Consider the following 23931-nt stretch of genomic DNA (forward strand, 5'->3'; position numbering starts at 1 on the left):
CGTTCGTTCGTTCAATGTGCATTCGTACGCACGTACGTTCGTTCGTTCGATCGTACGTTCGTAGGTACGTACGTTCCAACGTTCGTTCGTTCTTTCGTTCTTGCGTAAGTTCGTCCATTCGTTCGCTCGTTCGTACGAATGTACATTCCTACGATCGTTTTTGCATTCGTTCATTCGTACTTAAGTACGTACGTTCGTTCGATCGTACATACGTAATTACGTACATACGATATTTAGTTCGTTCTTACGTACGTACGTAAGTTCATTTGTACGTACATGCGTTTGTTCGTTCGTTCTTTCATACGTACGTACGTACGTGCGTACTGAGGTAAGTTCGTTTCCTCGTTCGTTCGTTCGTACGTACGTATGTACGAAATTTCGTTCGTTCGTTCCTTCGGACATAACGTTCGTTCTTTCTTTCGTGCATTCGTACGTACGTACGTTCGTTCGTACTTTCGTTCTGTCGTTCGTACGTACATATGTACGTACGTTCGTTCTTTCGTTCGTTTATTCGTTCGTAAACACCTACGTACGTATATACGTTCGTTCGTTTGTACGTGCGTACGTCCGTACGTTCGTTCCATCGTTCGTTCGTTCGTTCTTTCATGCATTCGTACGTACGTATCTACATTCTTTCTGTAGTTCATTTGTTCGTGTGTACGTATGTACGTACATACGTGTGTACGTACATATGTGTGTACGTACGTACGTACATTTGTTCGTTCCTTCTCACGTACGTACGTACGTACGTTCGTTCGTTCCTTCGTACGTACGTTTGTTCTTTCGATCATTCGTTCGTGTTTACGTTCATTCGTTCGTTCATTCCTTCGTCCGTTCGTTCGTTCGAGCGTACGTACGTTCGTTTCTCCATTCGTACGTACGTACTTAGGTACTATTTACGTACGTTCGTACATAGCTACGTACATTCGTTCCTTCGCTCGTTCGTTCATACGCACTTATCTACGTACGTGCGTACGTTCGTTCGCTAGTTCCTTCGTTCGTTCGTTCGTATGTACATACGTACGTAAGATCGTTCGTTCCTTCGTTCTTTGGTTCCTTCATTCATTCATTCATTCGTTCGTTCTTTCTTTCGTTCGTACGTACATACGTACGTTCCTACGCACGTTCGCTCGTACGTAAGTACTTACGTACGTACATACGTTCGTACATTCGCACATTCGTTCGTTCATTCGTTCCTTCGTACGTTCCTACGTTCGTTCTTTCGATCGTTCGTTCGTGCGTACGTACTTACGTACCTACATATGTAAGTACGTTCGTTCGTTCGTATATACTTACGTATGTACGTATGTACGTACGTACGTGTGTACGTATGTACGTACGTACGTGTGTACGTATGTACGTACATATGTGTGTACGTACGTACGTACGTTTGTTCGTTCCTTCGCACGTACGTACGTACGTACGTTCGTTCGTTCCTTCGCACGTACGTTTGTTCGTTCGATCATTCGTTCGTGTTTACGTTCATTCGTTCGTTCGTTCCTTCGTACGTACGTTTGTTCGTTCGATCATTCGTTCGTGTTTACGTTCATTCGTTCGTTCATTCCTTCGTCCGTTCGTTCGAGCGTACGTACGTTCGCTTCTCCATTCGTACGTACGTACTTAGGTACGTATTTACATACATTCGTACATAGCTACGTACATTCGTTCCTTCGCTCGTTCGTTCATACGCACTTATCTACGTACGTACGTACGTTCGTTCTTTGGTTCCTTCATTCATTCATTCGTTCTTTCTTTCCTTCGTACGTACATACGTTCGTTCGTTCGTTCGTTCGTAAGTACTTACGTACGTACATACGTACGTTCGTTTGTACACACGGACGTATGTACGTACGTTCGTTCGTAAATTCGTTCGTTCGTTCGTAAGTACGTACATTCATAAGTACCTACTTACGTACGTTCGTTCTTTCGTTCGTTCGTTCTTTCGTTCGTTCGTTGGATCGTTCGCTCATTCGTACGTACGTACTTACGTACGTTCGTTCATTCGTTCTTACTTACGTACGTGCGAACGTACATACGTTCGGTCGTTCGTTCGTTCAATGTGCATTCGTACGCACGTACGTTCGTTCGTTCGATCGTACGTTCGTAGGTACGTACGTTCCAACGTTCGTTCGTTCTTTCGTTCTTGCGTAGGTTCGTCCATTCGTTCGCTCGTTCGTACGAATGTACATTCCTACGATCGTTTTTGCATTCGTACATTCGTACTTAAGTACGTACGTTCGTTCGATCGTACATACGTAATTACGTACATACGATATTTAGTTCGTTCTTACGTACGTACGTAAGTTCATTTGTACGTACATGCGTTTGTTCGTTCGTTCTTTCACACGTACGTACGTACGTGCGTACTGAGGTAAGTTCGTTTCCTCGTTCGTTCGTTCGTACGTACGTATGTACGAACTTTCGTTCGTTCGTTCCTTCGGACATAACGTTTGTTCTTTCTTTCGTGCATTCGTACGTACGTACGTTCGTTCGTACTTTCGTTCTGTCGTTCGTACGTACATATGTACGTACGTTCGTTCTTTCGTTCGTTTATTCGTTCGTAAACACCTACGTACGTATATACGTTCGTTCATTTGTACGTGCGTACGTCCGAACGTTCGTTCCATCGTTCGTTCGTTCGTTCTTTCATGCATTCGTACGTACGTATCTACATTCTTTCTGTAGTTCATTTGTTCGTTCCTTCCTTCCTTCAAACATACGTACGTACGTTCCTACGTTCGTTTCTTCGTACGTTCCTACGTTCGTTCTTTCGATCGTTCGTTCGTGCGTTCGTTCGTGCGTAAGTACTTACGTGCATACATACGGACGTATGTTCGTTCGTATATACGTACGTATGTACGTACGTTCGTTCGTTCGTTCGTAAGTTCTTACGTACCTTCGTTTTTTCTTTCCTTCGTTCGGGCCTTCGTTTGTACGTATGTACGCAAGTTCATTCGTTATTTTGTTCGTAAGGACGTACGTTCCTACGTTCGTTCTTGCGTTCGTTCGTACGTTCGCTCGTTCCTTCATTTCGTTCGTTCGTTCGTTCGTTCTTTTGTACGTACGTACGTACTTTCGTTAGTTCGTACATTCGTACGTATGTTCATTCGCCCGATAGTTCCTTCGTTCGTACGTGCGGACGTATGTAGATGCTTCCATTCGTTCGTTCGTACGTACATACGTACGTACGTTCGTTCGATCGATTTCTCGTTCTTTCATACGTACATACTGAGATACGTTCGTATGTATGATCGTTCTTTCGTTCATTCATTCGTTCGTAAATACTTATCTACGTACCTATATACGTTCGTTCTTTTGTACGTGCGTACGTACCCTAGATCGTTCGATCTTTCGTGCGTTCGTACGTTCGATCTTTAGTTCATTTGCTCATTCGTTCGTTCGTTCCTTCGAACCTACGTACGTTCCTACGCTCGTTCGTTCGTTCGCGCGTACGTACATTCGTATATACGTGCGTACGTACGTACGTTCGTTCGATCGTTCGTTCGTTCTTTCGTGCATTCGTACGTACATACGTGCGTTCTTTCTTTAGTTCATTTGTTCGTTCGTTCGTTCGTTCGCTTGTTCGTTCCTTCGAACCTACGTACGTACGTTCGTACATTCGCACATTCGTTCGTTCATTCGTTCCTTCGTACGTTCCTACGTTCGTTCTTTCGATCGTTCGTTCGTGCGTACGTACTTACGTACCTACATACGGACGTATGTTCGTTCGTATATACGTACGTATGTACGTACGTTCGTTCGTTCGTTCGTAAGTTCTTACGTACCTTCGTTTTTTCTTTCCTTCGTTCGGGCCTTCGTTTGTACGTATGTACGCAAGTTCATTCGTTATTTTGTTCGTAAGGACGTACGTTCCTACGTCCGTTCTTGCGTTCGTTCGTACGTTCGCTCGTTCCTTCATTTCGTTCGTTCGTTCGTTCGTTCGTTCTTTTGTACGTACGTACGTACTTACGTTAGTTCGTACATTCGTACGTATGTTCATTCGCCCGATCGTTCCTTCGTTCGTACGTGCGGACGTATGTAGATGCTTTCATTCGTTCGTTCGTACGTACATACGTACGTACGTTCGTTCGATCGATTTCTCGTTCTTTCATACGTACATACTGAGATACGTTCGTACGTATGATCCTTCTTTCGTTCATTCATTCGTTCGTAAATACTTATCTACGTACCTATATACGTTCGTTCTTTTGTACGTGCGTACGTACCCTAGATCGTTCGATCTTTCGTGCGTTCGTACGTTCGATCTTTAGTTCATTTGCTCATTCGTTCGTTCGTTCCTTCGAACCTACGTACGTTCCTACGCTCGTTCGTTCGTTCGCGCGTACGTACATTCGTATATACGTGCGTACGTACGTACGTTCGTTCGATCGTTCGTTCGTTCTTTCGTGCATTCGTACGTACATACGTACGTTCTTTCTTTAGTTCATTTGTTCGTTCGTTCGTTCGTTCGTTTGTTCGTTCCTTCGAACCTACGTACGTACGTTAGTACATTCGCACATTCGTTCGTTCATTCGTTCCTTCGTACGTTCCTACGTTCGTTCTTTCGATCGTTCGTTCGTGCGTACGTACTTACGTACCTACATACGTGAGTACGTTCGTTCGTTCGTATATACTTACGTATGTACGTACGTCCGTTCGTTAGTTCGTTCGTCCGTTCTTAATTACTTACGTACGTTCGTTTGTTCTTTCGTTCGTTCGTGGATTCTTCTATTCGTACGTACGTCCGTACGTACGTTCGTTCGCTCAATCTTTCGTACCTACGTACGTACGTTCGTTCGTTATTTCGTACGTTCGTATGTTCGATCGTTCATACGTATTTACGGACGTTCGTTCGTTCATTCGTACGTATGAACGTACGTACAAACGTACGTTCGTTTGTTCGTTGCTTCGTTCGTTCGTTCACTCGTTCGTTCGTTCACTCGTTCGTTCGTATGCACGTACGTACGTTCGTTCGTTCGGTCGGTCGTTCGTACTTACGTACACACGTATGTACGTATATACGTATATACGTGTGTACGTATGTACGTACATACGTGTGTACGTACATATGTGTGTACGTACGTACGTACATTTGTTCGTTCCTTCGCACGTACGTACGTACGTTCGTTCGTTCCTTCGTACGTACGTTTGTTCTTTCGATCATTCCTTCGTGTTTACGTTCATTCGTTCGTTCATTCCTTCGTCCGTTCGTTCGTTCGAGCGTACGTACGTTCGTTTCTCCATTCGTACGTACGTACTTAGGTACTATTTACGTACGTTCGTACATAGCTACGTACATTCGTTCCTTCGCTCGTTCGTTCATACGCACTTATCTACGTACGTACGTTCGTTCGCTAGTTCCTTCGTTCGTTCGTTCGTATGTACATACGTACGTAAGATCGTTCGTTCGTTCGTTCTTTGGTTCCTTCATTCATTCATTCATTCGTTCTTTCTTTCCTTCGTACGTACATACGTTCGTTCGTTCGTTCGTTCGTAAGTACTTACGTACGTACATACGTACTTTCGTTTGTACTGACGGACGTATGTACGTACGTTCGTTCGTAAATTCGTTCGTTCGTAAGTACGTACATTCCTAAGTACCTACTTACGTACGTTCGTTCTTTCGTTCGTTCGTTGGATCGTTCGCTCATTCGTACGTACGTACTTACGTACGTTCGTTCATTCGTTCTTACTTACGTACGTTCGTACGTACATACGTTCGGTCGTTCGTTCGTTCATTGTGCACTCGTACGCACGTACGTTCGTTCGTTCGATCGTACGTTCGTAGGTACGTACGTTCCAACGTTCGTTCGTTCTTTCGTTCTTGCGTAAGTTCGTCCATTCGTTTGCTCGTTCGTACAAATGTACATTCCCACGTTCGTTTTTGCATTCGTTCATTCGTACTTAAGTACGTACGTAAGTTCATTTGTTCGTACGTTCGTTCGGTCGTACGTTCGTACATACGTACGTACATACGTGTGTACGTACGTACGTATGTTCGTTATTTATTTCGTAGGTAAGTACGTACGTACGTTTGTTCGTTCGATCATTCGTTCGTTCGTTCGTTCATTCCTTCATTTCGTTCGTTCATTCGTTTGTACGTACGTACGTACTATCGTTCGTTCGTACATATGTACGTACGTTCATTCACCCGTTCGTTCCTTCGTTCGTACGTGGGGACGTATGTAGATGCTTTCGTTCGTTTATTCGTCCGTTGGTACGTACATGCATTTGTTCGTTCGTTTTTTCATACGTACGTACGTACGTTCGTACTGAGGTAAGTTCGTTTCGTCGTTCGTTCGTTCGTACGTACGTATGTACGAACTTTCGTTCGTTCGTTCCTTCGGACATAACGTTCGTTCCTTCGGACATAACGTTCGTTCTTTCTTTCGTGCATTCGTACGTACGTACGTTCGTTCGTACTTTCGTTCTATCGTTCGTACGTACATATGTACGTACGTTCGTTCTTTCGTTCGTTTATTCGTTCGTAAACACTTACGTACGTATATACGTTCGTTCGTTTGTACGTGCGTACGTCCGTACGTTCGTTCCATCGTTCGTTCGTTCGTTCTTTCATGCATTCGTACGTACGTATCTACATTCTTTCTGTAGTTCATTTGTTCGTTCCTTCCTTCCTTCAAACCTACGTACGTACGTTCCTACGTTCGTTTCTTCGTACGTTCCTACGTTCGTTCTTTCGATCGTTCGTTCGTGCGTTCGTTCGTGCGTACGTACTTACGTGCATACATACGGACGTATGTTCGTTCGTATATACGTACGTATGTACGTACGTTCGTTCGTTCGTTCGTAAGTTCTTACGTACCTTCGTTTTTTCTTTCCTTCGTTCGGGCCTTCGTTTGTACGTATGTACGCAAGTTCATTCGTTATTTTGTTCGTAAGGACGTACGTTCCTACGTTCGTTCTTGCGTTCGTTCGTACGTTCGCTCGTTCCTTCATTTCGTTCGTTCGTTCGTTCGTTCTTTTGTACGTACGTACGTACTTTCGTTAGTTCGTACATTCGTACGTATGTTCATTCGCCCGATCGTTCCTTCGTTCGTACGTGCGGACGTATGTAGATGCTTTCATTCGTTCGTTCGTACGTACATACGTACGTACGTTCGTTCGATCGATTTCTCGTTCTTTCATACGTACATACTGAGATACGTTCGTATGTATGATCGTTCTTTCGTTCATTCATTCGTTCGTAAATACTTATCTACGTACCTATATACGTTCGTTCTTTTGTACGTGCGTACGTACCCTAGATCGTTCGATCTTTCGTGCGTTCGTACGTTCGATCTTTAGTTCATTTGCTCATTCGTTCGTTCGTTCCTTCGAACCTACGTACGTTCCTACGCTCGTTCGTTCGTTCGCGCGTACGTACATTCGTATATACGTGCGTACGTACGTACGTTCGTTCGATCGTTCGTTCGTTCTTTCGTGCATTCGTACGTACATACGTGCGTTCTTTCTTTAGTTCATTTGTTCGTTCGTTCGTTCGTTCGCTTGTTCGTTCCTTCGAACCTACGTACGTACGTTCGTACATTCGCACATTCGTTCGTTCATTCGTTCCTTCGTACGTTCCTACGTTCGTTCTTTCGATCGTTCGTTCGTGCGTACGTACTTACGTACCTACATACGGACGTATGTTCGTTCGTATATACGTACGTATGTACGTACGTTCGTTCGTTCGTTCGTTCGTAAGTTCTTACGTACCTTCGTTTTTTCTTTCCTTCGTTCGGGCCTTCGTTTGTACGTATGTACGCAAGTTCATTCGTTATTTTGTTCGTAAGGACGTACGTTCCTACGTCCGTTCTTGCGTTCGTTCGTACGTTCGCTCGTTCCTTCATTTCGTTCGTTCGTTCGTTCGTTCGTTCTTTTGTACGTACGTACGTACTTACGTTAGTTCGTACATTCGTACGTATGTTCATTCGCCCGATCGTTCCTTCGTTCGTACGTGCGGACGTATGTAGATGCTTTCATTCGTTCGTTCGTACGTACATACGTACGTACGTTCGTTCGATCGATTTCTCGTTCTTTCATACGTACATACTGAGATACGTTCGTACGTATGATCCTTCTTTCGTTCATTCATTCGTTCGTAAATACTTATCTACGTACCTATATACGTTCGTTCTTTTGTACGTGCGTACGTACCCTAGATCGTTCGATCTTTCGTGCGTTCGTACGTTCGATCTTTAGTTCATTTGCTCATTCGTTCGTTCGTTCCTTCGAACCTACGTACGTTCCTACGCTCGTTCGTTCGTTCGCGAGTACGTACATTCGTATATACGTGCGTACGTACGTACGTTCGTTCGATCGTTCGTTCGTTCTTTCGTGCATTCGTACGTACATACGTACGTTCTTTCTTTAGTTCATTTGTTCGTTCGTTCGTTCGTTCGTTTGTTCGTTCCTTCGAACCTACGTACGTACGTTAGTACATTCGCACATTCGTTCGTTCATTCGTTCCTTCGTACGTTCCTACGTTCGTTCTTTCGATCGTTCGTTCGTGCGTACGTACTTACGTACCTACATACGTGAGTACGTTCGGTCGTTCGTATATACTTACGTATGTACGTACGTCCGTTCGTTAGTTCGTTCGTCCGTTCTTAATTACTTACGTACGTTCGTTTGTTCTTTCGTTCGTTCGTGGATTCTTCTATTCGTACGTACGTCCGTACGTACGTTCGTTCGCTCAATCTTTCGTACCTACGTACGTACGTTCGTTCGTTATTTCGTACGTTCGTATGTTCGATCGTTCATACGTATTTACGGACGTTCGTTCGTTCATTCGTACGTATGAACGTACGTACAAACGTACGTTCGTTTGTTCGTTGCTTCGTTCGTTCGTTCACTCGTTCGTTCGTTCACTCGTTCGTTCGTATGCACGTACGTACGTTCGTTCGTTCGGTCGGTCGTTCGTACTTACGTACACACGTATGTACGTATATACGTATATACGTGTGTACGTATGTACGTACATACGTGTGTACGTACATATGTGTGTACGTACGTACGTACATTTGTTCGTTCCTTCGCACGTACGTACGTACGTTCGTTCGTTCCTTCGTACGTACGTTTGTTCTTTCGATCATTCCTTCGTGTTTACGTTCATTCGTTCGTTCATTCCTTCGTCCGTTCGTTCGTTCGAGCGTACGTACGTTCGTTTCTCCATTCGTACGTACGTACTTAGGTACTATTTACGTACGTTCGTACATAGCTACGTACATTCGTTCCTTCGCTCGTTCGTTCATACGCACTTATCTACGTACGTACGTTCGTTCGCTAGTTCCTTCGTTCGTTCGTTCGTATGTACATACGTACGTAAGATCGTTCGTTCGTTCGTTCTTTGGTTCCTTCATTCATTCATTCATTCGTTCTTTCTTTCCTTCGTACGTACATACGTTCGTTCGTTCGTTCGTTCGTAAGTACTTACGTACGTACATACGTACTTTCGTTTGTACTGACGGACGTATGTACGTACGTTCGTTCGTAAATTCGTTCGTTCGTTCGTAAGTACGTACATTCATAAGTACCTACTTACGTACGTTCGTTCTTTCGTTCGTTCGTTGGATCGTTCGCTCATTCGTACGTACGTACTTACGTACGTTCGTTCATTCGTTCTTACTTACGTACGTTCGTACGTACATACGTTCGGTCGTTCGTTCGTTCATTGTGCACTCGTACGCACGTACGTTCGTTCGTTCGATCGTACGTTCGTAGGTACGTACGTTCCAACGTTCGTTCGTTCTTTCGTTCTTGCGTAAGTTCGTCCATTCGTTTGCTCGTTCGTACAAATGTACATTCCCACGTTCGTTTTTGCATTCGTTCATTCGTACTTAAGTACGTACGTAAGTTCATTTGTTCGTACGTTCGTTCGGTCGTACGTTCGTACATACGTACGTACATACGTGTGTACGTACGTACGTATGTTCGTTATTTATTTCGTAGGTAAGTACGTACGTACGTTTGTTCGTTCGATCATTCGTTCGTTCGTTCGTTCATTCCTTCATTTCGTTCGTTCATTCGTTTGTACGTACGTACGTACTATCGTTCGTTCGTACATATGTACGTACGTTCATTCACCCGTTCGTTCCTTCGTTCGTACGTGGGGACGTATGTAGATGCTTTCGTTCGTTTATTCGTCCGTTGGTACGTACATGCATTTGTTCGTTCGTTCTTTCATACGTACGTACGTACGTTCGTACTGAGGTAAGTTCGTTTCCTCGTTCGTTCGTTCGTACGTACGTATGTACGAACTTTCGTTCGTTCGTTCCTTCGGACATAACGTTCGTTCCTTCGGACATAACGTTCGTTCTTTCTTTCGTGCATTCGTACGTACGTACGTTCGTTCGTACTTTCGTTCTATCGTTCGTACGTACATATGTACGTACGTTCGTTCTTTCGTTCGTTTATTCGTTCGTAAACACTTACGTACGTATATACGTTCGTTCGTTTGTACGTGCGTACGTCCGTACGTTCGTTCCATCGTTCGTTCGTTCGTTCTTTCATGCATTCGTACGTACGTATCTACATTCTTTCTGTAGTTCATTTGTTCGTTCCTTCCTTCCTTCAAACCTACGTACGTACGTTCCTACGTTCGTTTCTTCGTACGTTCCTACGTTCGTTCTTTCGATCGTTCGTTCGTGCGTTCGTTCGTGCGTACGTACTTACGTGCATACATACGGACGTATGTTCGTTCGTATATACGTACGTATGTACGTACGTTCGTTCGTTCGTTCGTAAGTTCTTACGTACCTTCGTTTTTTCTTTCCTTCGTTCGGGCCTTCGTTTGTACGTATGTACGCAAGTTCATTCGTTATTTTGTTCGTAAGGACGTACGTTCCTACGTTCGTTCTTGCGTTCGTTCGTACGTTCGCTCGTTCCTTCATTTCGTTCGTTCGTTCGTTCGTTCTTTTGTACGTACGTACGTACTTTCGTTAGTTCGTACATTCGTACGTATGTTCATTCGCCCGATCGTTCCTTCGTTCGTACGTGCGGACGTATGTAGATGCTTTCATTCGTTCGTTCGTACGTACATACGTACGTACGTTCGTTCGATCGATTTCTCGTTCTTTCATACGTACATACTGAGATACGTTCGTATGTATGATCGTTCTTTCGTTCATTCATTCGTTCGTAAATACTTATCTACGTACCTATATACGTTCGTTCTTTTGTACGTGCGTACGTACCCTAGATCGTTCGATCTTTCGTGCGTTCGTACGTTCGATCTTTAGTTCATTTGCTCATTCGTTCGTTCGTTCCTTCGAACCTACGTACGTTCCTACGCTCGTTCGTTCGTTCGCGCGTACGTACATTCGTATATACGTGCGTACGTACGTACGTTCGTTCGATCGTTCGTTCGTTCTTTCGTGCATTCGTACGTACATACGTGCGTTCTTTCTTTAGTTCATTTGTTCGTTCGTTCGTTCGTTCGCTTGTTCGTTCCTTCGAACCTACGTACGTACGTTCGTACATTCGCACATTCGTTCGTTCATTCGTTCCTTCGTACGTTCCTACGTTCGTTCTTTCGATCGTTCGTTCGTGCGTACGTACTTACGTACCTACATACGGACGTATGTTCGTTCGTATATACGTACGTATGTACGTACGTTCGTTCGTTCGTTCGTAAGTTCTTACGTACCTTCGTTTTTTCTTTCCTTCGTTCGGGCCTTCGTTTGTACGTATGTACGCAAGTTCATTCGTTATTTTGTTCGTAAGGACGTACGTTCCTACGTCCGTTCTTGCGTTCGTTCGTACGTTCGCTCGTTCCTTCATTTCGTTCGTTCGTTCGTTCGTTCGTTCTTTTGTACGTACGTACGTACTTACGTTAGTTCGTACATTCGTACGTATGTTCATTCGCCCGATCGTTCCTTCGTTCGTACGTGCGGACGTATGTAGATGCTTTCATTCGTTCGTTCGTACGTACATACGTACGTACGTTCGTTCGATCGATTTCTCGTTCTTTCATACGTACATACTGAGATACGTTCGTACGTATGATCCTTCTTTCGTTCATTCATTCGTTCGTAAATACTTATCTACGTACCTATATACGTTCGTTCTTTTGTACGTGCGTACGTACCCTAGATCGTTCGATCTTTCGTGCGTTCGTACGTTCGATCTTTAGTTCATTTGCTCATTCGTTCGTTCGTTCCTTCGAACCTACGTACGTTCCTACGCTCGTTCGTTCGTTCGCGAGTACGTACATTCGTATATACGTGCGTACGTACGTACGTTCGTTCGATCGTTCGTTCGTTCTTTCGTGCATTCGTACGTACATACGTACGTTCTTTCTTTAGTTCATTTGTTCGTTCGTTCGTTCGTTCGTTTGTTCGTTCCTTCGAACCTACGTACGTACGTTAGTACATTCGCACATTCGTTCGTTCATTCGTTCCTTCGTACGTTCCTACGTTCGTTCTTTCGATCGTTCGTTCGTGCGTACGTACTTACGTACCTACATACGTGAGTACGTTCGTTCGTTCGTATATACTTACGTATGTACGTACGTCCGTTCGTTAGTTCGTTCGTCCGTTCTTAATTACTTACGTACGTTCGTTTGTTCTTTCGTTCGTTCGTGGATTCTTCTATTCGTACGTACGTCCGTACGTACGTTCGTTCGCTCAATCTTTCGTACCTACGTACGTACGTTCGTTCGTTATTTCGTACGTTCGTATGTTCGATCGTTCATACGTATTTACGGACGTTCGTTCGTTCATTCGTACGTATGAACGTACGTACAAACGTACGTTCGTTTGTTCGTTGCTTCGTTCGTTCGTTCACTCGTTCGTTCGTTCACTCGTTCGTTCGTATGCACGTACGTACGTTCGTTCGTTCGGTCGGTCGTTCGTACTTACGTACACACGTATGTACGTATATACGTATATACGTGTGTACGTATGTACGTACATACGTGTGTACGTACATATGTGTGTACGTACGTACGTACATTTGTTCGTTCCTTCGCACGTACGTACGTACGTTCGTTCGTTCCTTCGTACGTACGTTTGTTCTTTCGATCATTCCTTCGTGTTTACGTTCATTCGTTCGTTCATTCCTTCGTCCGTTCGTTCGTTCGAGCGTACGTACGTTCGTTTCTCCATTCGTACGTACGTACTTAGGTACTATTTACGTACGTTCGTACATAGCTACGTACATTCGTTCCTTCGCTCGTTCGTTCATACGCACTTATCTACGTACGTACGTTCGTTCGCTAGTTCCTTCGTTCGTTCGTTCGTATGTACATACGTACGTAAGATCGTTCGTTCGTTCGTTCTTTGGTTCCTTCATTCATTCATTCATTCGTTCTTTCTTTCCTTCGTACGTACATACGTTCGTTCGTTCGTTCGTTCGTAAGTACTTACGTACGTACATACGTACTTTCGTTTGTACTGACGGACGTATGTACGTACGTTCGTTCGTAAATTCGTTCGTTCGTTCGTAAGTACGTACATTCATAAGTACCTACTTACGTACGTTCGTTCTTTCGTTCGTTCGTTGGATCGTTCGCTCATTCGTACGTACGTACTTACGTACGTTCGTTCATTCGTTCTTACTTACGTACGTTCGTACGTACATACGTTCGGTCGTTCGTTCGTTCATTGTGCACTCGTACGCACGTACGTTCGTTCGTTCGATCGTACGTTCGTAGGTACGTACGTTCCAACGTTCGTTCGTTCTTTCGTTCTTGCGTAAGTTCGTCCATTCGTTTGCTCGTTCGTACAAATGTACATTCCCACGTTCGTTTTTGCATTCGTTCATTCGTACTTAAGTACGTACGTAAGTTCATTTGTTCGTACGTTCGTTCGGTCGTACGTTCGTACATACGTACGTACATACGTGTGTACGTACGTACGTATGTTCGTTATTTATTTCGTAGGTAAGTACGTACGTACGTTTGTTCGTTCGATCATTCGTTCGTTCGTTCGTTCATTCCTTCATTTCGTTCGTTCATTCGTTTGTACGTACGTACGTACTATCGTTCGTTCGTACATATGTACGTACGTTCATTCACCCGTTCGTTCCTTCGTTCGTACGTGGGGACGTATGTAGATGCTTTCGTTCGTTTATTCGTCCGTTGGTACGTACATGCATTTGTTCGTTCGTTCTTTCATACGTACGTACGTACGTTCGTACTGAGGTAAGTTCGTTTCCTCGTTCGTTCGTTCGTACGTACGTATGTACGAACTTTCGTTCGTTCGTTCCTTCGGACATAACGTTCGTTCCTTCGGACATAACGTTCGTTCTTTCTTTCGTGCATTCGTACGTACGTACGTTCGTTCGTACTTTCGTTCTATCGTTCGTACGTACATATGTACGTACGTTCGTTCTTTCGTTCGTTTATTCGTTCGTAAACACTTACGTACGTATATACGTTCGTTCGTTTGTACGTGCGTACGTCCGTACGTTCGTTCCATCGTTCGTTCGTTCGTTCTTTCATGCATTCGTACGTACGTATCTACATTCTTTCTGTAGTTCATTTGTTCGTTCCTTCCTTCCTTCAAACCTACGTACGTACGTTCCTACGTTCGTTTCTTCGTACGTTCCTACGTTCGTTCTTTCGATCGTTCGTTCGTGCGTTCGTTCGTGCGTACGTACTTACGTGCTTACATACGGACGTATGTTCGTTCGTATATACGTACGTATGTACGTACGTTCGTTCGTTCGTTTGTAAGTTCTTACGTACCTTCGTTTTTTCTTTCCTTCGTTCGGGCCTTCGTTTGTACGTATGTACGCAAGTTCATTCGTTATTTTGTTCGTAAGGACGTACGTTCCTACGTTCGTTCTTGCGTTCGTTCGTACGTTCGCTCGTTCCTTCATTTCGTTCGTTCGTTCGTTCGTTCTTTTGTACGTACGTACGTACTTTCGTTAGTTCGTACATTCGTACGTATGTTCATTCGCCCGATCGTTCCTTCGTTCGTACGTGCGGACGTATGTAGATGCTTTCATTCGTTCGTTCGTACGTACATACGTACGTACGTTCGTTCGATCGATTTCTCGTTCTTTCATACGTACATACTGAGATACGTTCGTACGTATGATCGTTCTTTCGTTCATTCATTCGTTCGTAAATACTTATCTACGTACCTATATACGTTCGTTCTTTTGTACGTGCGTACGTACCCTAGATCGTTCGATCTTTCGTGCGTTCGTACGTTCGATCTTTAGTTCATTTGCTCATTCGTTCGTTCGTTCCTTCGAACCTACGTACGTTCCTACGCTCGTTCGTTCGTTCGTTCGCGCGTACGTACATTTGTATATACGTGCGTACGTACGTACGTTCGTTCGATCGTTCGTTCGTTCTTTCGTGCATTCGTACGTACATACGTACGTTCTTTCTTTAGTTCATTTGTTCGTTCGTTCGTTCGTTCGTTTGTTCGTTCCTTCGAACCTACGTACGTACGTTCGTACATTCGCACATTCGTTCGTTCATTCGTTCCTTCGTACGTTCCTACGTTCGTTCTTTCGATCGTTCGTTCGTGCGTACGTACTTACGTACCTACATACGTGAGTACGTTCGTTCGTTCGTATATACTTACGTATGTACGTACGTCCGTTCGTTAGTTCGTTCGTCCGTTCTTAATTACTTACGTACGTTCGTTTGTTCTTTCGTTCGTTCGTGGATTCTTCTATTCGTACGTACGTCCGTACGTACGTTCGTTCGCTCAATCTTTCGTACCTACGTACGTACGTTCGTTCGTTATTTCGTACGTTCGTATGTTCAATCGTTCATACGTATTTACGGACGTTCGTTCGTTCATTCGTACGTATGAACGTACGTACAAACGTACGTTCGTTTGTTCGTTGCTTCGTTCGTTCGTTCACTCGTTCGTTCGTATGCACGTACGTACGTTCGTTCGTTCGGTCGGTCGTTCGTACTTACGTACACACGTATGTACGTATATACGTACATACGTGTGTACGTATGTACGTACATACGTGTGTACGTACATATGTGTGTACGTACGTACGTACATTTGTTCGTTCCTTCTCACGTACGTACGTACGTACGTTCGTTCGTTATTTCGTACGTTCGTATGTTCGATCGTTCATACGTATTTACGGACGTTCGTTCGTTCATTCGTACGTATGAACGTACGTACAAACGTACGTTCGTTTGTTCGTTGTTTCGTTCTTTCGTTCATTCGTTCACTCGTTCGTTCGTATGCACGTACGTACGTTCGTTCGTTTGTTCGGTCGTTCGTACTTACGTACATACGTATGTATGTACGTATGTACGTATATACGTACATACGTGTGTACGTATGAACGTATGTACGTATATACGTACATACGTGTGTACGTATATACGTACATACGTGTGTACGTATGTACGTACGTACGTGTGTACGTATGTACGTACATATGTGTGTACGTACGTACGTACGTTTGTTCGTTCTTTCGCACGTACGTACGTACGTACGTTCGTTCGTTCCTTCGTACGTACGTTTGTTCGTTCGATCATTCGTTCGTGTTTACGTTCATTCGTTCGTTCGTTCCTTCGTACGTACGTTTGTTCGTTCGATCATTCGTTCGTGTTTACGTTCATTCGTTCGTTCATTCCTTCGTCCGTTCGTTCGAGCGTACGTACGTTCGTTTCTCCATTCGTACGTACGTACTTAGGTACGTATTTACATACATTCGGACATAGCTACGTACATTCGTTCCTTCGCTCGTTCGTTCATACGCACTTATCTACGTACGTACGTACGTTCGTTCTTTGGTTCCTTCATTCATTCTTTCGTTCTTTCTTTCCTTCGTACGTACATACGTTCGTTCGTTCGTAAGTACTTACGTACGTACATACGTACGTTCGTTTGTACACACGGACGTATGTACGTACGTTCGTTCGTAAATTCGTTCGTTCGTTCGTAAGTACGTACATTCATAAGTACCTACTTACGTACGTTCGTTCTTTCGTTCGTTCGTTCTTTCGTTCGTTCGTTGGATCGTTCGCTCATTCGTACGTACGTACTTACGTACGTTCGTTCATTCGTTCTTACTTACGTACGTGCGAACGTACATACGTTCGGTCGTTCGTTCGTTCAATGTGCATTCGTACGCACGTACGTTCGTTCGTTCGATCGTACGTTCGTAGGTACGTACGTTCCAACGTTCGTTCGTTCTTTCGTTCTTGCGTAAGTTCGTCCATTCGTTCGCTCGTTCGTACGAACGTACATTCCTACGATCGTTTTTGCATTCGTTCATTCGTACTTAAGTACGTACGTTCGTTCGATCGTACATACGTAATTAGGTACATACGATATTTAGTTCGTTCTTACGTACGTACGTAAGTTCATTTGTACGTACATGCGTTTGTTCGTTCGTTCTTTCATACGTACGTACGTACGTGCGTACTGAGGTAAGTTCGTTTCCTCGTTCGTTCGTTCGTACGTACGTATGTACGGACTTTCGTTCGTTCGTTCCTTCGGACATAACGTTTGTTCTTTCTTTCGTGCATTCGTACGTACGTACGTTCGTTCGTACTTTCGTTCTGTCGTTCGTACGTACATATGTACGTACGTTCGTTCTTTCGTTCGTTTATTCGTTCGTAAACACCTACGTACGTATATACGTTCGTTCGTTTGTACGTGCGTACGTCCGTACGTTCGTTCTTTCATGCATTTGTACGTACGTATCTACATTCTTTCTGTAGTTCATTTGTTCGTTCCTTCCTTCCTTCAAACCTACGTACGTACGTTCCTACGTTCATTTCTTCGTACGTTCCTACGTTCGTTCTTTCGATCGTTCGTTCGTGCGTTCGTTCGTGCGTACGTACTTACGTGCATACATACGGACGTATGTTCGTTCGTATATACGTACGTATGTACGTACGTTCGTTCGTTCGTTCGTAAGTTCTTACGTACCTTCGTTTTTTCTTTCCTTCGTTCGGGCCTTCGTTTGTACGTATGTACGCAAGTTCATTCGTTATTTTGTTCGTAAGGACGTACGTTCCTACGTTCGTTCTTGCGTTCGTTCGTAAGTTCGCTCGTTCCTTCATTTCGTTCGTTCGTTCGTTCGTTCGTTCTTTTGTACGTACGTACGTACTTTCGTTAGTTCGTACATTCGTACGTATGTTCATTCGCCCGATCGTTCCTTCGTTCGTACGTGCGGACGTATGTAGATGCTTTCATTCGTTCGTTCGTACGTACATACGTACGTACGTTCGTTCGATCGATTTCTCGTTCTTTCATACGTACATACTGAGATACGTTCGTATGTATGATCGTTCTTTCGTTCATTCATTCGTTCGTAAATACTTATCTACGTACCTATATACGTTCGTTCTTTTGTACGTGCGTACGCACCCTAGATCGTTCGATCTTTCGTGCGTTCGTACGTTCGATCTTTAGTTCATTTGCTCATTCGTTCGTTCGTTCCTTCGAACCTACGTACGTTCCTACGCTCGTTCGTTCGTTCGCGCGTACGTACATTCGTATATACGTGCGTACGTACGTACGTTCGTTCGATCGTTCGTTCGTTCTTTCGTGCATTCGTACGTACATACGTACGTTCTTTCTTTAGTTCATTTGTTCGTTCGTTCGTTCGTTCGTTTGTTCGTTCCTTCGAACCTACGTACGTACGTTCGTACATTCGCACATTCGTTCGTTCATTCGTTCCTTCGTACGTTCCTACGTTCGTTCTTTCGATCGTTCGTTCGTGCGTACGTACTTACGTACCTACATACGTGAGTACGTTCGTTCGTTCGTATATACTTACGTATGTACGTACGTCCGTTCGTTAGTTCGTTCGTCCGTTCTTAATTACTTACGTACGTTCGTTTGTTCTTTCGTTCGTTCGTGGATTCTTCTATTCGTACGTACGTCCGTACGTACGTTCGTTCGCTCAATCTTTCGTACCTACGTACGTACGTTCGTTCGTTATTTCGTACGTTCGTATGTTCGATCGTTCATACGTATTTACGGACGTTCGTTCGTTCATTCGTACGTATGAACGTACGTACAAACGTACGTTCGTTTGTTCGTTGCTTCGTTCGTTCGTTCACTCGTTCGTTCGTTCACTCGATCGTTCGTATGCACGTACGTACGTTCGTTCGTTCGGTCGGTCGTTCGTACTTACGTACACACGTATGTACGTATATACGTACATACGTGTGTACGTATGTACGTACATACGTGTGTACGTACATATGTGTGTACGTACGTACGTACATTTGTTCGTTCCTTCGCACGCACGTACGTACGTACGTTCGTTCGTTCCTTCGTACGTACGTTTGTTCTTTCGATCATTCGTTCGTGTTTACGTTCATTCGTTCGTTCATTCCTTCGTCCGTTCGTTCGTTCGAGCGTACGTACGTTCGTTTCTCCATTCGTACGTACGTACTTAGGTACTATTTACGTACGTTCGTACATAGCTACGTACATTCGTTCCTTCGCTCGTTCGTTCATACGCACTTATCTACGTACGTACGTACGTTCGTTCGCTAGTTCCTTCGTTCGTTCGTTCGTATGTACATACGTATGTAAGATCGTTCGTTCGTTCGTTCTTTGGTTCCTTCATTCCTTCATTCATTCGTTCTTTCTTTCGTTCGTACGTACATACGTTCGTTCGTTCGTTCGTTCGTAAGTACTTACGTACGTACATACGTACTTTCGTTTGTACACACGGACGTATGTACGTACGTTCGTTCGTAAATTCGTTCGTTCGTTCGTAAGTACGTACATTCATAAGTACCTACTTACGTACGTTCGTTCTTTCGTTCGTTCGTTGGATCGTTCGCTCATTCGTACGTACGTACTTACGTACGTTCGTTCATTCGTTCTTACTTACGTACGTTCGTACGTACATACGTTCGGTCGTTCGTTCGTTCATTGTGCATTCGTACGCACGTACGTTCGTTCGTTCGATCGTACGTTCGTAGGTACGTACGTTCCAACGTTCGTTCGTTCTTTCGTTCTTGCGTAAGTTCGTCCATTCGTTTGCTCGTTCGTACGAATGTACATTCCCACGTTCGTTTTTGCATTCGTTCATTCGTACTTAAGTACGTACGTTCGTTCGATCGTACATACGTAATTACGTACATACGATATTTAGTTCGTTCTTACGTACGTACGTAAGTTCATTTGTTCCTACGTTCGTTCGGTCGTACGTTCGTACATACGTACGTACATACGTACGTACATACGTGTGTACGTACGTACGTATGTTCGTTCTTTATTTCGTAGGTAAGTACGTACGTACGTTTGTTCGTTCGATCATTCGTTCGTTCGTTCGTTCATTCCTTCATTTCGTTCGTTCATTCGTTTGTACGTACGTACGTACTATCGTTCGTTCGTACATATGTACGTACGTTCATTCACCCGTTCGTTCCTTTGTTCGTACGTGGGGACGTATGTAGATGCTTTCGTTCGTTTATTCGTCCGTTCGTACGTACATGCGTTTGTTCGTTCGTTCTTTCATACGTACGTACGTACGTGCGTACTGAGGTAAGTTCGTTTCCTCGTTCGTTCGTTCGTACGTACGTATGTACGAACTTTCGTTCGTTCGTTCCTTCGGACATAACGTTCGTTCTTTCTTTCGTGCATTCGTACGTACGTACGTTCGTTCGTACTTTCGTTCTGTCGTTCGTACGTACATATGTATGTACGTTCGTTCTTTCGTTCGTTTATTCGTTCGTAAACACTTACGTACGTATATACGTTCGTTCGTTTGTACGTGCGTACGTCCGTACGTTCGTTCCATCGTTCGTTCGTTCGTTCTTTCATGCATTCGTACGTACGTATCTACATTCTTTCTGTAGTTCATTTGTTCGTTCCTTCCTTCCTTCAAACCTACGTACGTACGTTCCTACGTTCGTTTCTTCGTACGTTCCTACGTTCGTTCTTTCGATCGTTCGTTCGTGCGTTCGTTCGTGCGTACGTACTTACGTGCTTACATACGGACGTATGTTCGTTCGTATATACGTACGTATGTACGTTCGTTCGTTCGTAAGTTCTTACGTACCTTCGTTTTTTCTTTCCTTCGTTCGGGCCTTCGTTTGTACGTATGTACGCAAGTTCATTCGTTATTTTGTTCGTAAGGACGTACGTTCCTACGTTCGTTCTTGCGTTCGTTCGTACGTTCGCTCGTTCCTTCATTTCGTTCGTTCGTTCGTTCGTTCTTTTGTACGTACGTACGTACTTTCGTTAGTTCGTACATTCGTACGTATGTTCATTCGCCCGATCGTTCCTTCGTTCGTACGTGCGGACGTATGTAGATGCTTTCATTCGTTCGTTCGTACGTACATACGTACGTACGTTCGTTCGATCGATTTCTCGTTCTTTCATACGTACATACTGAGATACGTTCGTACGTATGATCGTTCTTTCGTTCATTCATTCGTTCGTAAATACTTATCTACGTACCTATATACGTTCGTTCTTTTGTACGTGCGTACGTACCCTAGATCGTTCGTTCTTTCGTGCGTTCGTACGTTCGATCTTTAGTTCATTTGCTCATTCGTTCGTTCGTGGATACTTCTATTCGTACGTACGTCCGTACGTACGTTCGTTCGCTCAATCTTTCGTACCTACGTACGTACGTTCGTTCGTTATTTCGTACGTTCGTATGTTCGATCGTTCATACGTATTTACGGACGTTCGTTCGTTCATTCGTACGTATGAACGTACGTACAAACGTACGTTCGTTTGTTCGTTGCTTCGTTCGTTCGTTCACTCGTTCGTTCGTATGCACGTACGTACGTTCGTTCGTTCGGTCGGTCGTTCGTACTTACGTACACACGTATGTACGTATATACGTACATAAGTGTGTACGTATGTACGTACATACGTGTGTACGTACATATGTGTGTACGTACGTACGTACATTTGTTCGTTCCTTCGCACGTACGTACGTACGTACGTACGTTCGTTCCTTCGTACGTACGTTTATTCTTTCGATCATTCGTTCGTGTTTACGTTCGTTCGTTCGTTCATTCCTTCGTCCGTTCGTTCGTTCGAGCGTACGTACGTTCGTTTCTCCATTCGTACGTACGTACTTAGGTACTATTTACGTACGTTCGTACATAGCTACGTACATTCGTTCCTTCGCTCGTTCGTTCATACGCACTTATCTACGTACGTACGTACGTTCGTTCGCTAGTTCCTTCGTTCGTTCGTTCGTATGTACATACGTACGTAAGATCGTTCGTTCGTTCGTTCTTTGGTTCCTTCATTCATTCATTCATTCGTTCTTTCTTTCGTTCGTACGTACATACGTTCGTTCGTTCGTTCGTTCGTAAGTACTTACGTACGTACATACGTACTTTCGTTTGTACACACGGACGTATGTACGTACGTTCGTTCGTAAATTTGTTCGTTCGTTCGTAAGTACGTACATTCATAAGTACCTACTTACGTACGTTCGTTCTTTCGTTCGTTCGTTGGATCGTTCGCTCATTCGTACGTACGTACTTACGTACGTTCGTTCATTCGTTCTTACTTACGTACGTTCGTACGTACATACGTTCGGTCGTTCGTTCGTTCATTGTGCATTCGTACGCACGTACGTTCGTTCGTTCGATCGTACGTTCGTAGGTACGTACGTTCCAAGGTTCGTTCGTTCTTTCGTTCTTGCGTAAGTTCGTCCATTCGTTTGCTCGTTCGTACGAATGTACATTCCCACGTTCGTTTTTGCATTCGTTCATTCGTACTTAAGTACGTACGTTCGTTCGATCGTACATACGTAATTACGTACATACGATATTTAGTTCGTTCTTACGTACGTACGTAAGTTCATTTGTTCGTACGTTCGTTCGGTCGTACGTTCGTACATACGTACGTACATACGTACGTACATACGTGTGTACGTACATACGTATGTTCGTTCTTTATTTCGTAGGTAAGTACGTACGTTTGTTCGTTCGATCATTCGTTCGTTCGTTCGTTCATTCCTTCATTTCCTTCGTTCATTCGTTTGTACGTACGTACGTACTATCGTTCGTTCGTACATATGTACGTACGTTCATTCACCCGTTCGTTCCTTCGTTCGTACGTGGGGACGTATGTAGATGCTTTCGTTCGTTTATTCGTCCGTTCGTACGTACATGCGTTTGTTCGTTCGTTCTTTCATACGTACGTACGTACGTGCGTACTGAGGTAAGTTCGTTTCCTCGTTCGTTCGTTCGTACGTACGTATGTACGAACTTTCGTTCGTTCGTTCCTTCGGACATAACGTTCGTTCTTTCTTTCGTGCATTCGTACGTACGTACGTTCGTTCGTACTTTCGTTCTGTCGTTCGTACGTACATATGTATGTACGTTCGTTCTTTCGTTCGTTTATTCGTTCGTAAACACTTACGTACGTATATACGTTCGTTCGTTTGTACGTGCGTACGTCCGTACGTTCGTTCCATCGTTCGTTCGTTCGTTCTTTCATGCATTCGTACGTACGTATCTACATTCTTTCTGTAGTTCATTTGTTCGTTCCTTCCTTCCTTCAAACCTACGTACGTACGTTCCTACGTTCGTTTCTTCGTACGTTCCTACGTTCGTTCTTTCGATCGTTCGTTCGTGCGTTCGTTCGTGCGTACGTACTTACGTGCTTACATACGGACGTATGTTCGTTCGTATATACGTACGTATGTACGTTCGTTCGTTCGTAAGTTCTTACGTACCTTCGTTTTTTCTTTCCTTCGTTCGGGCCTTCGTTTGTACGTATGTACGCAAGTTCATTCGTTATTTTGTTCGTAAGGACGTACGTTCCTACGTTCGTTCTTGCGTTCGTTCGTACGTTCGCTCGTTCCTTCATTTCGTTCGTTCGTTCGTTCGTTCTTTTGTACGTACGTACGTCTTTCGTTAGTTCGTACATTCGTACGTATGTTCATTCGCCCGATCGTTCCTTCGTTCGTACGTGCGGACGTATGTAGATGCTTTCATTCGTTCGTTCGTACGTACATACGTACGTACGTTCGTTCGATCGATTTCTCGTT

The sequence above is a fragment of the Octopus bimaculoides genome, chromosome 24, assembly GCF_046866305.1.
Source record: "Octopus bimaculoides isolate indiv1 chromosome 24, ASM4686630v1, whole genome shotgun sequence".
NCBI classification, from domain to species: domain Eukaryota; kingdom Metazoa; phylum Mollusca; class Cephalopoda; order Octopoda; family Octopodidae; genus Octopus; species Octopus bimaculoides.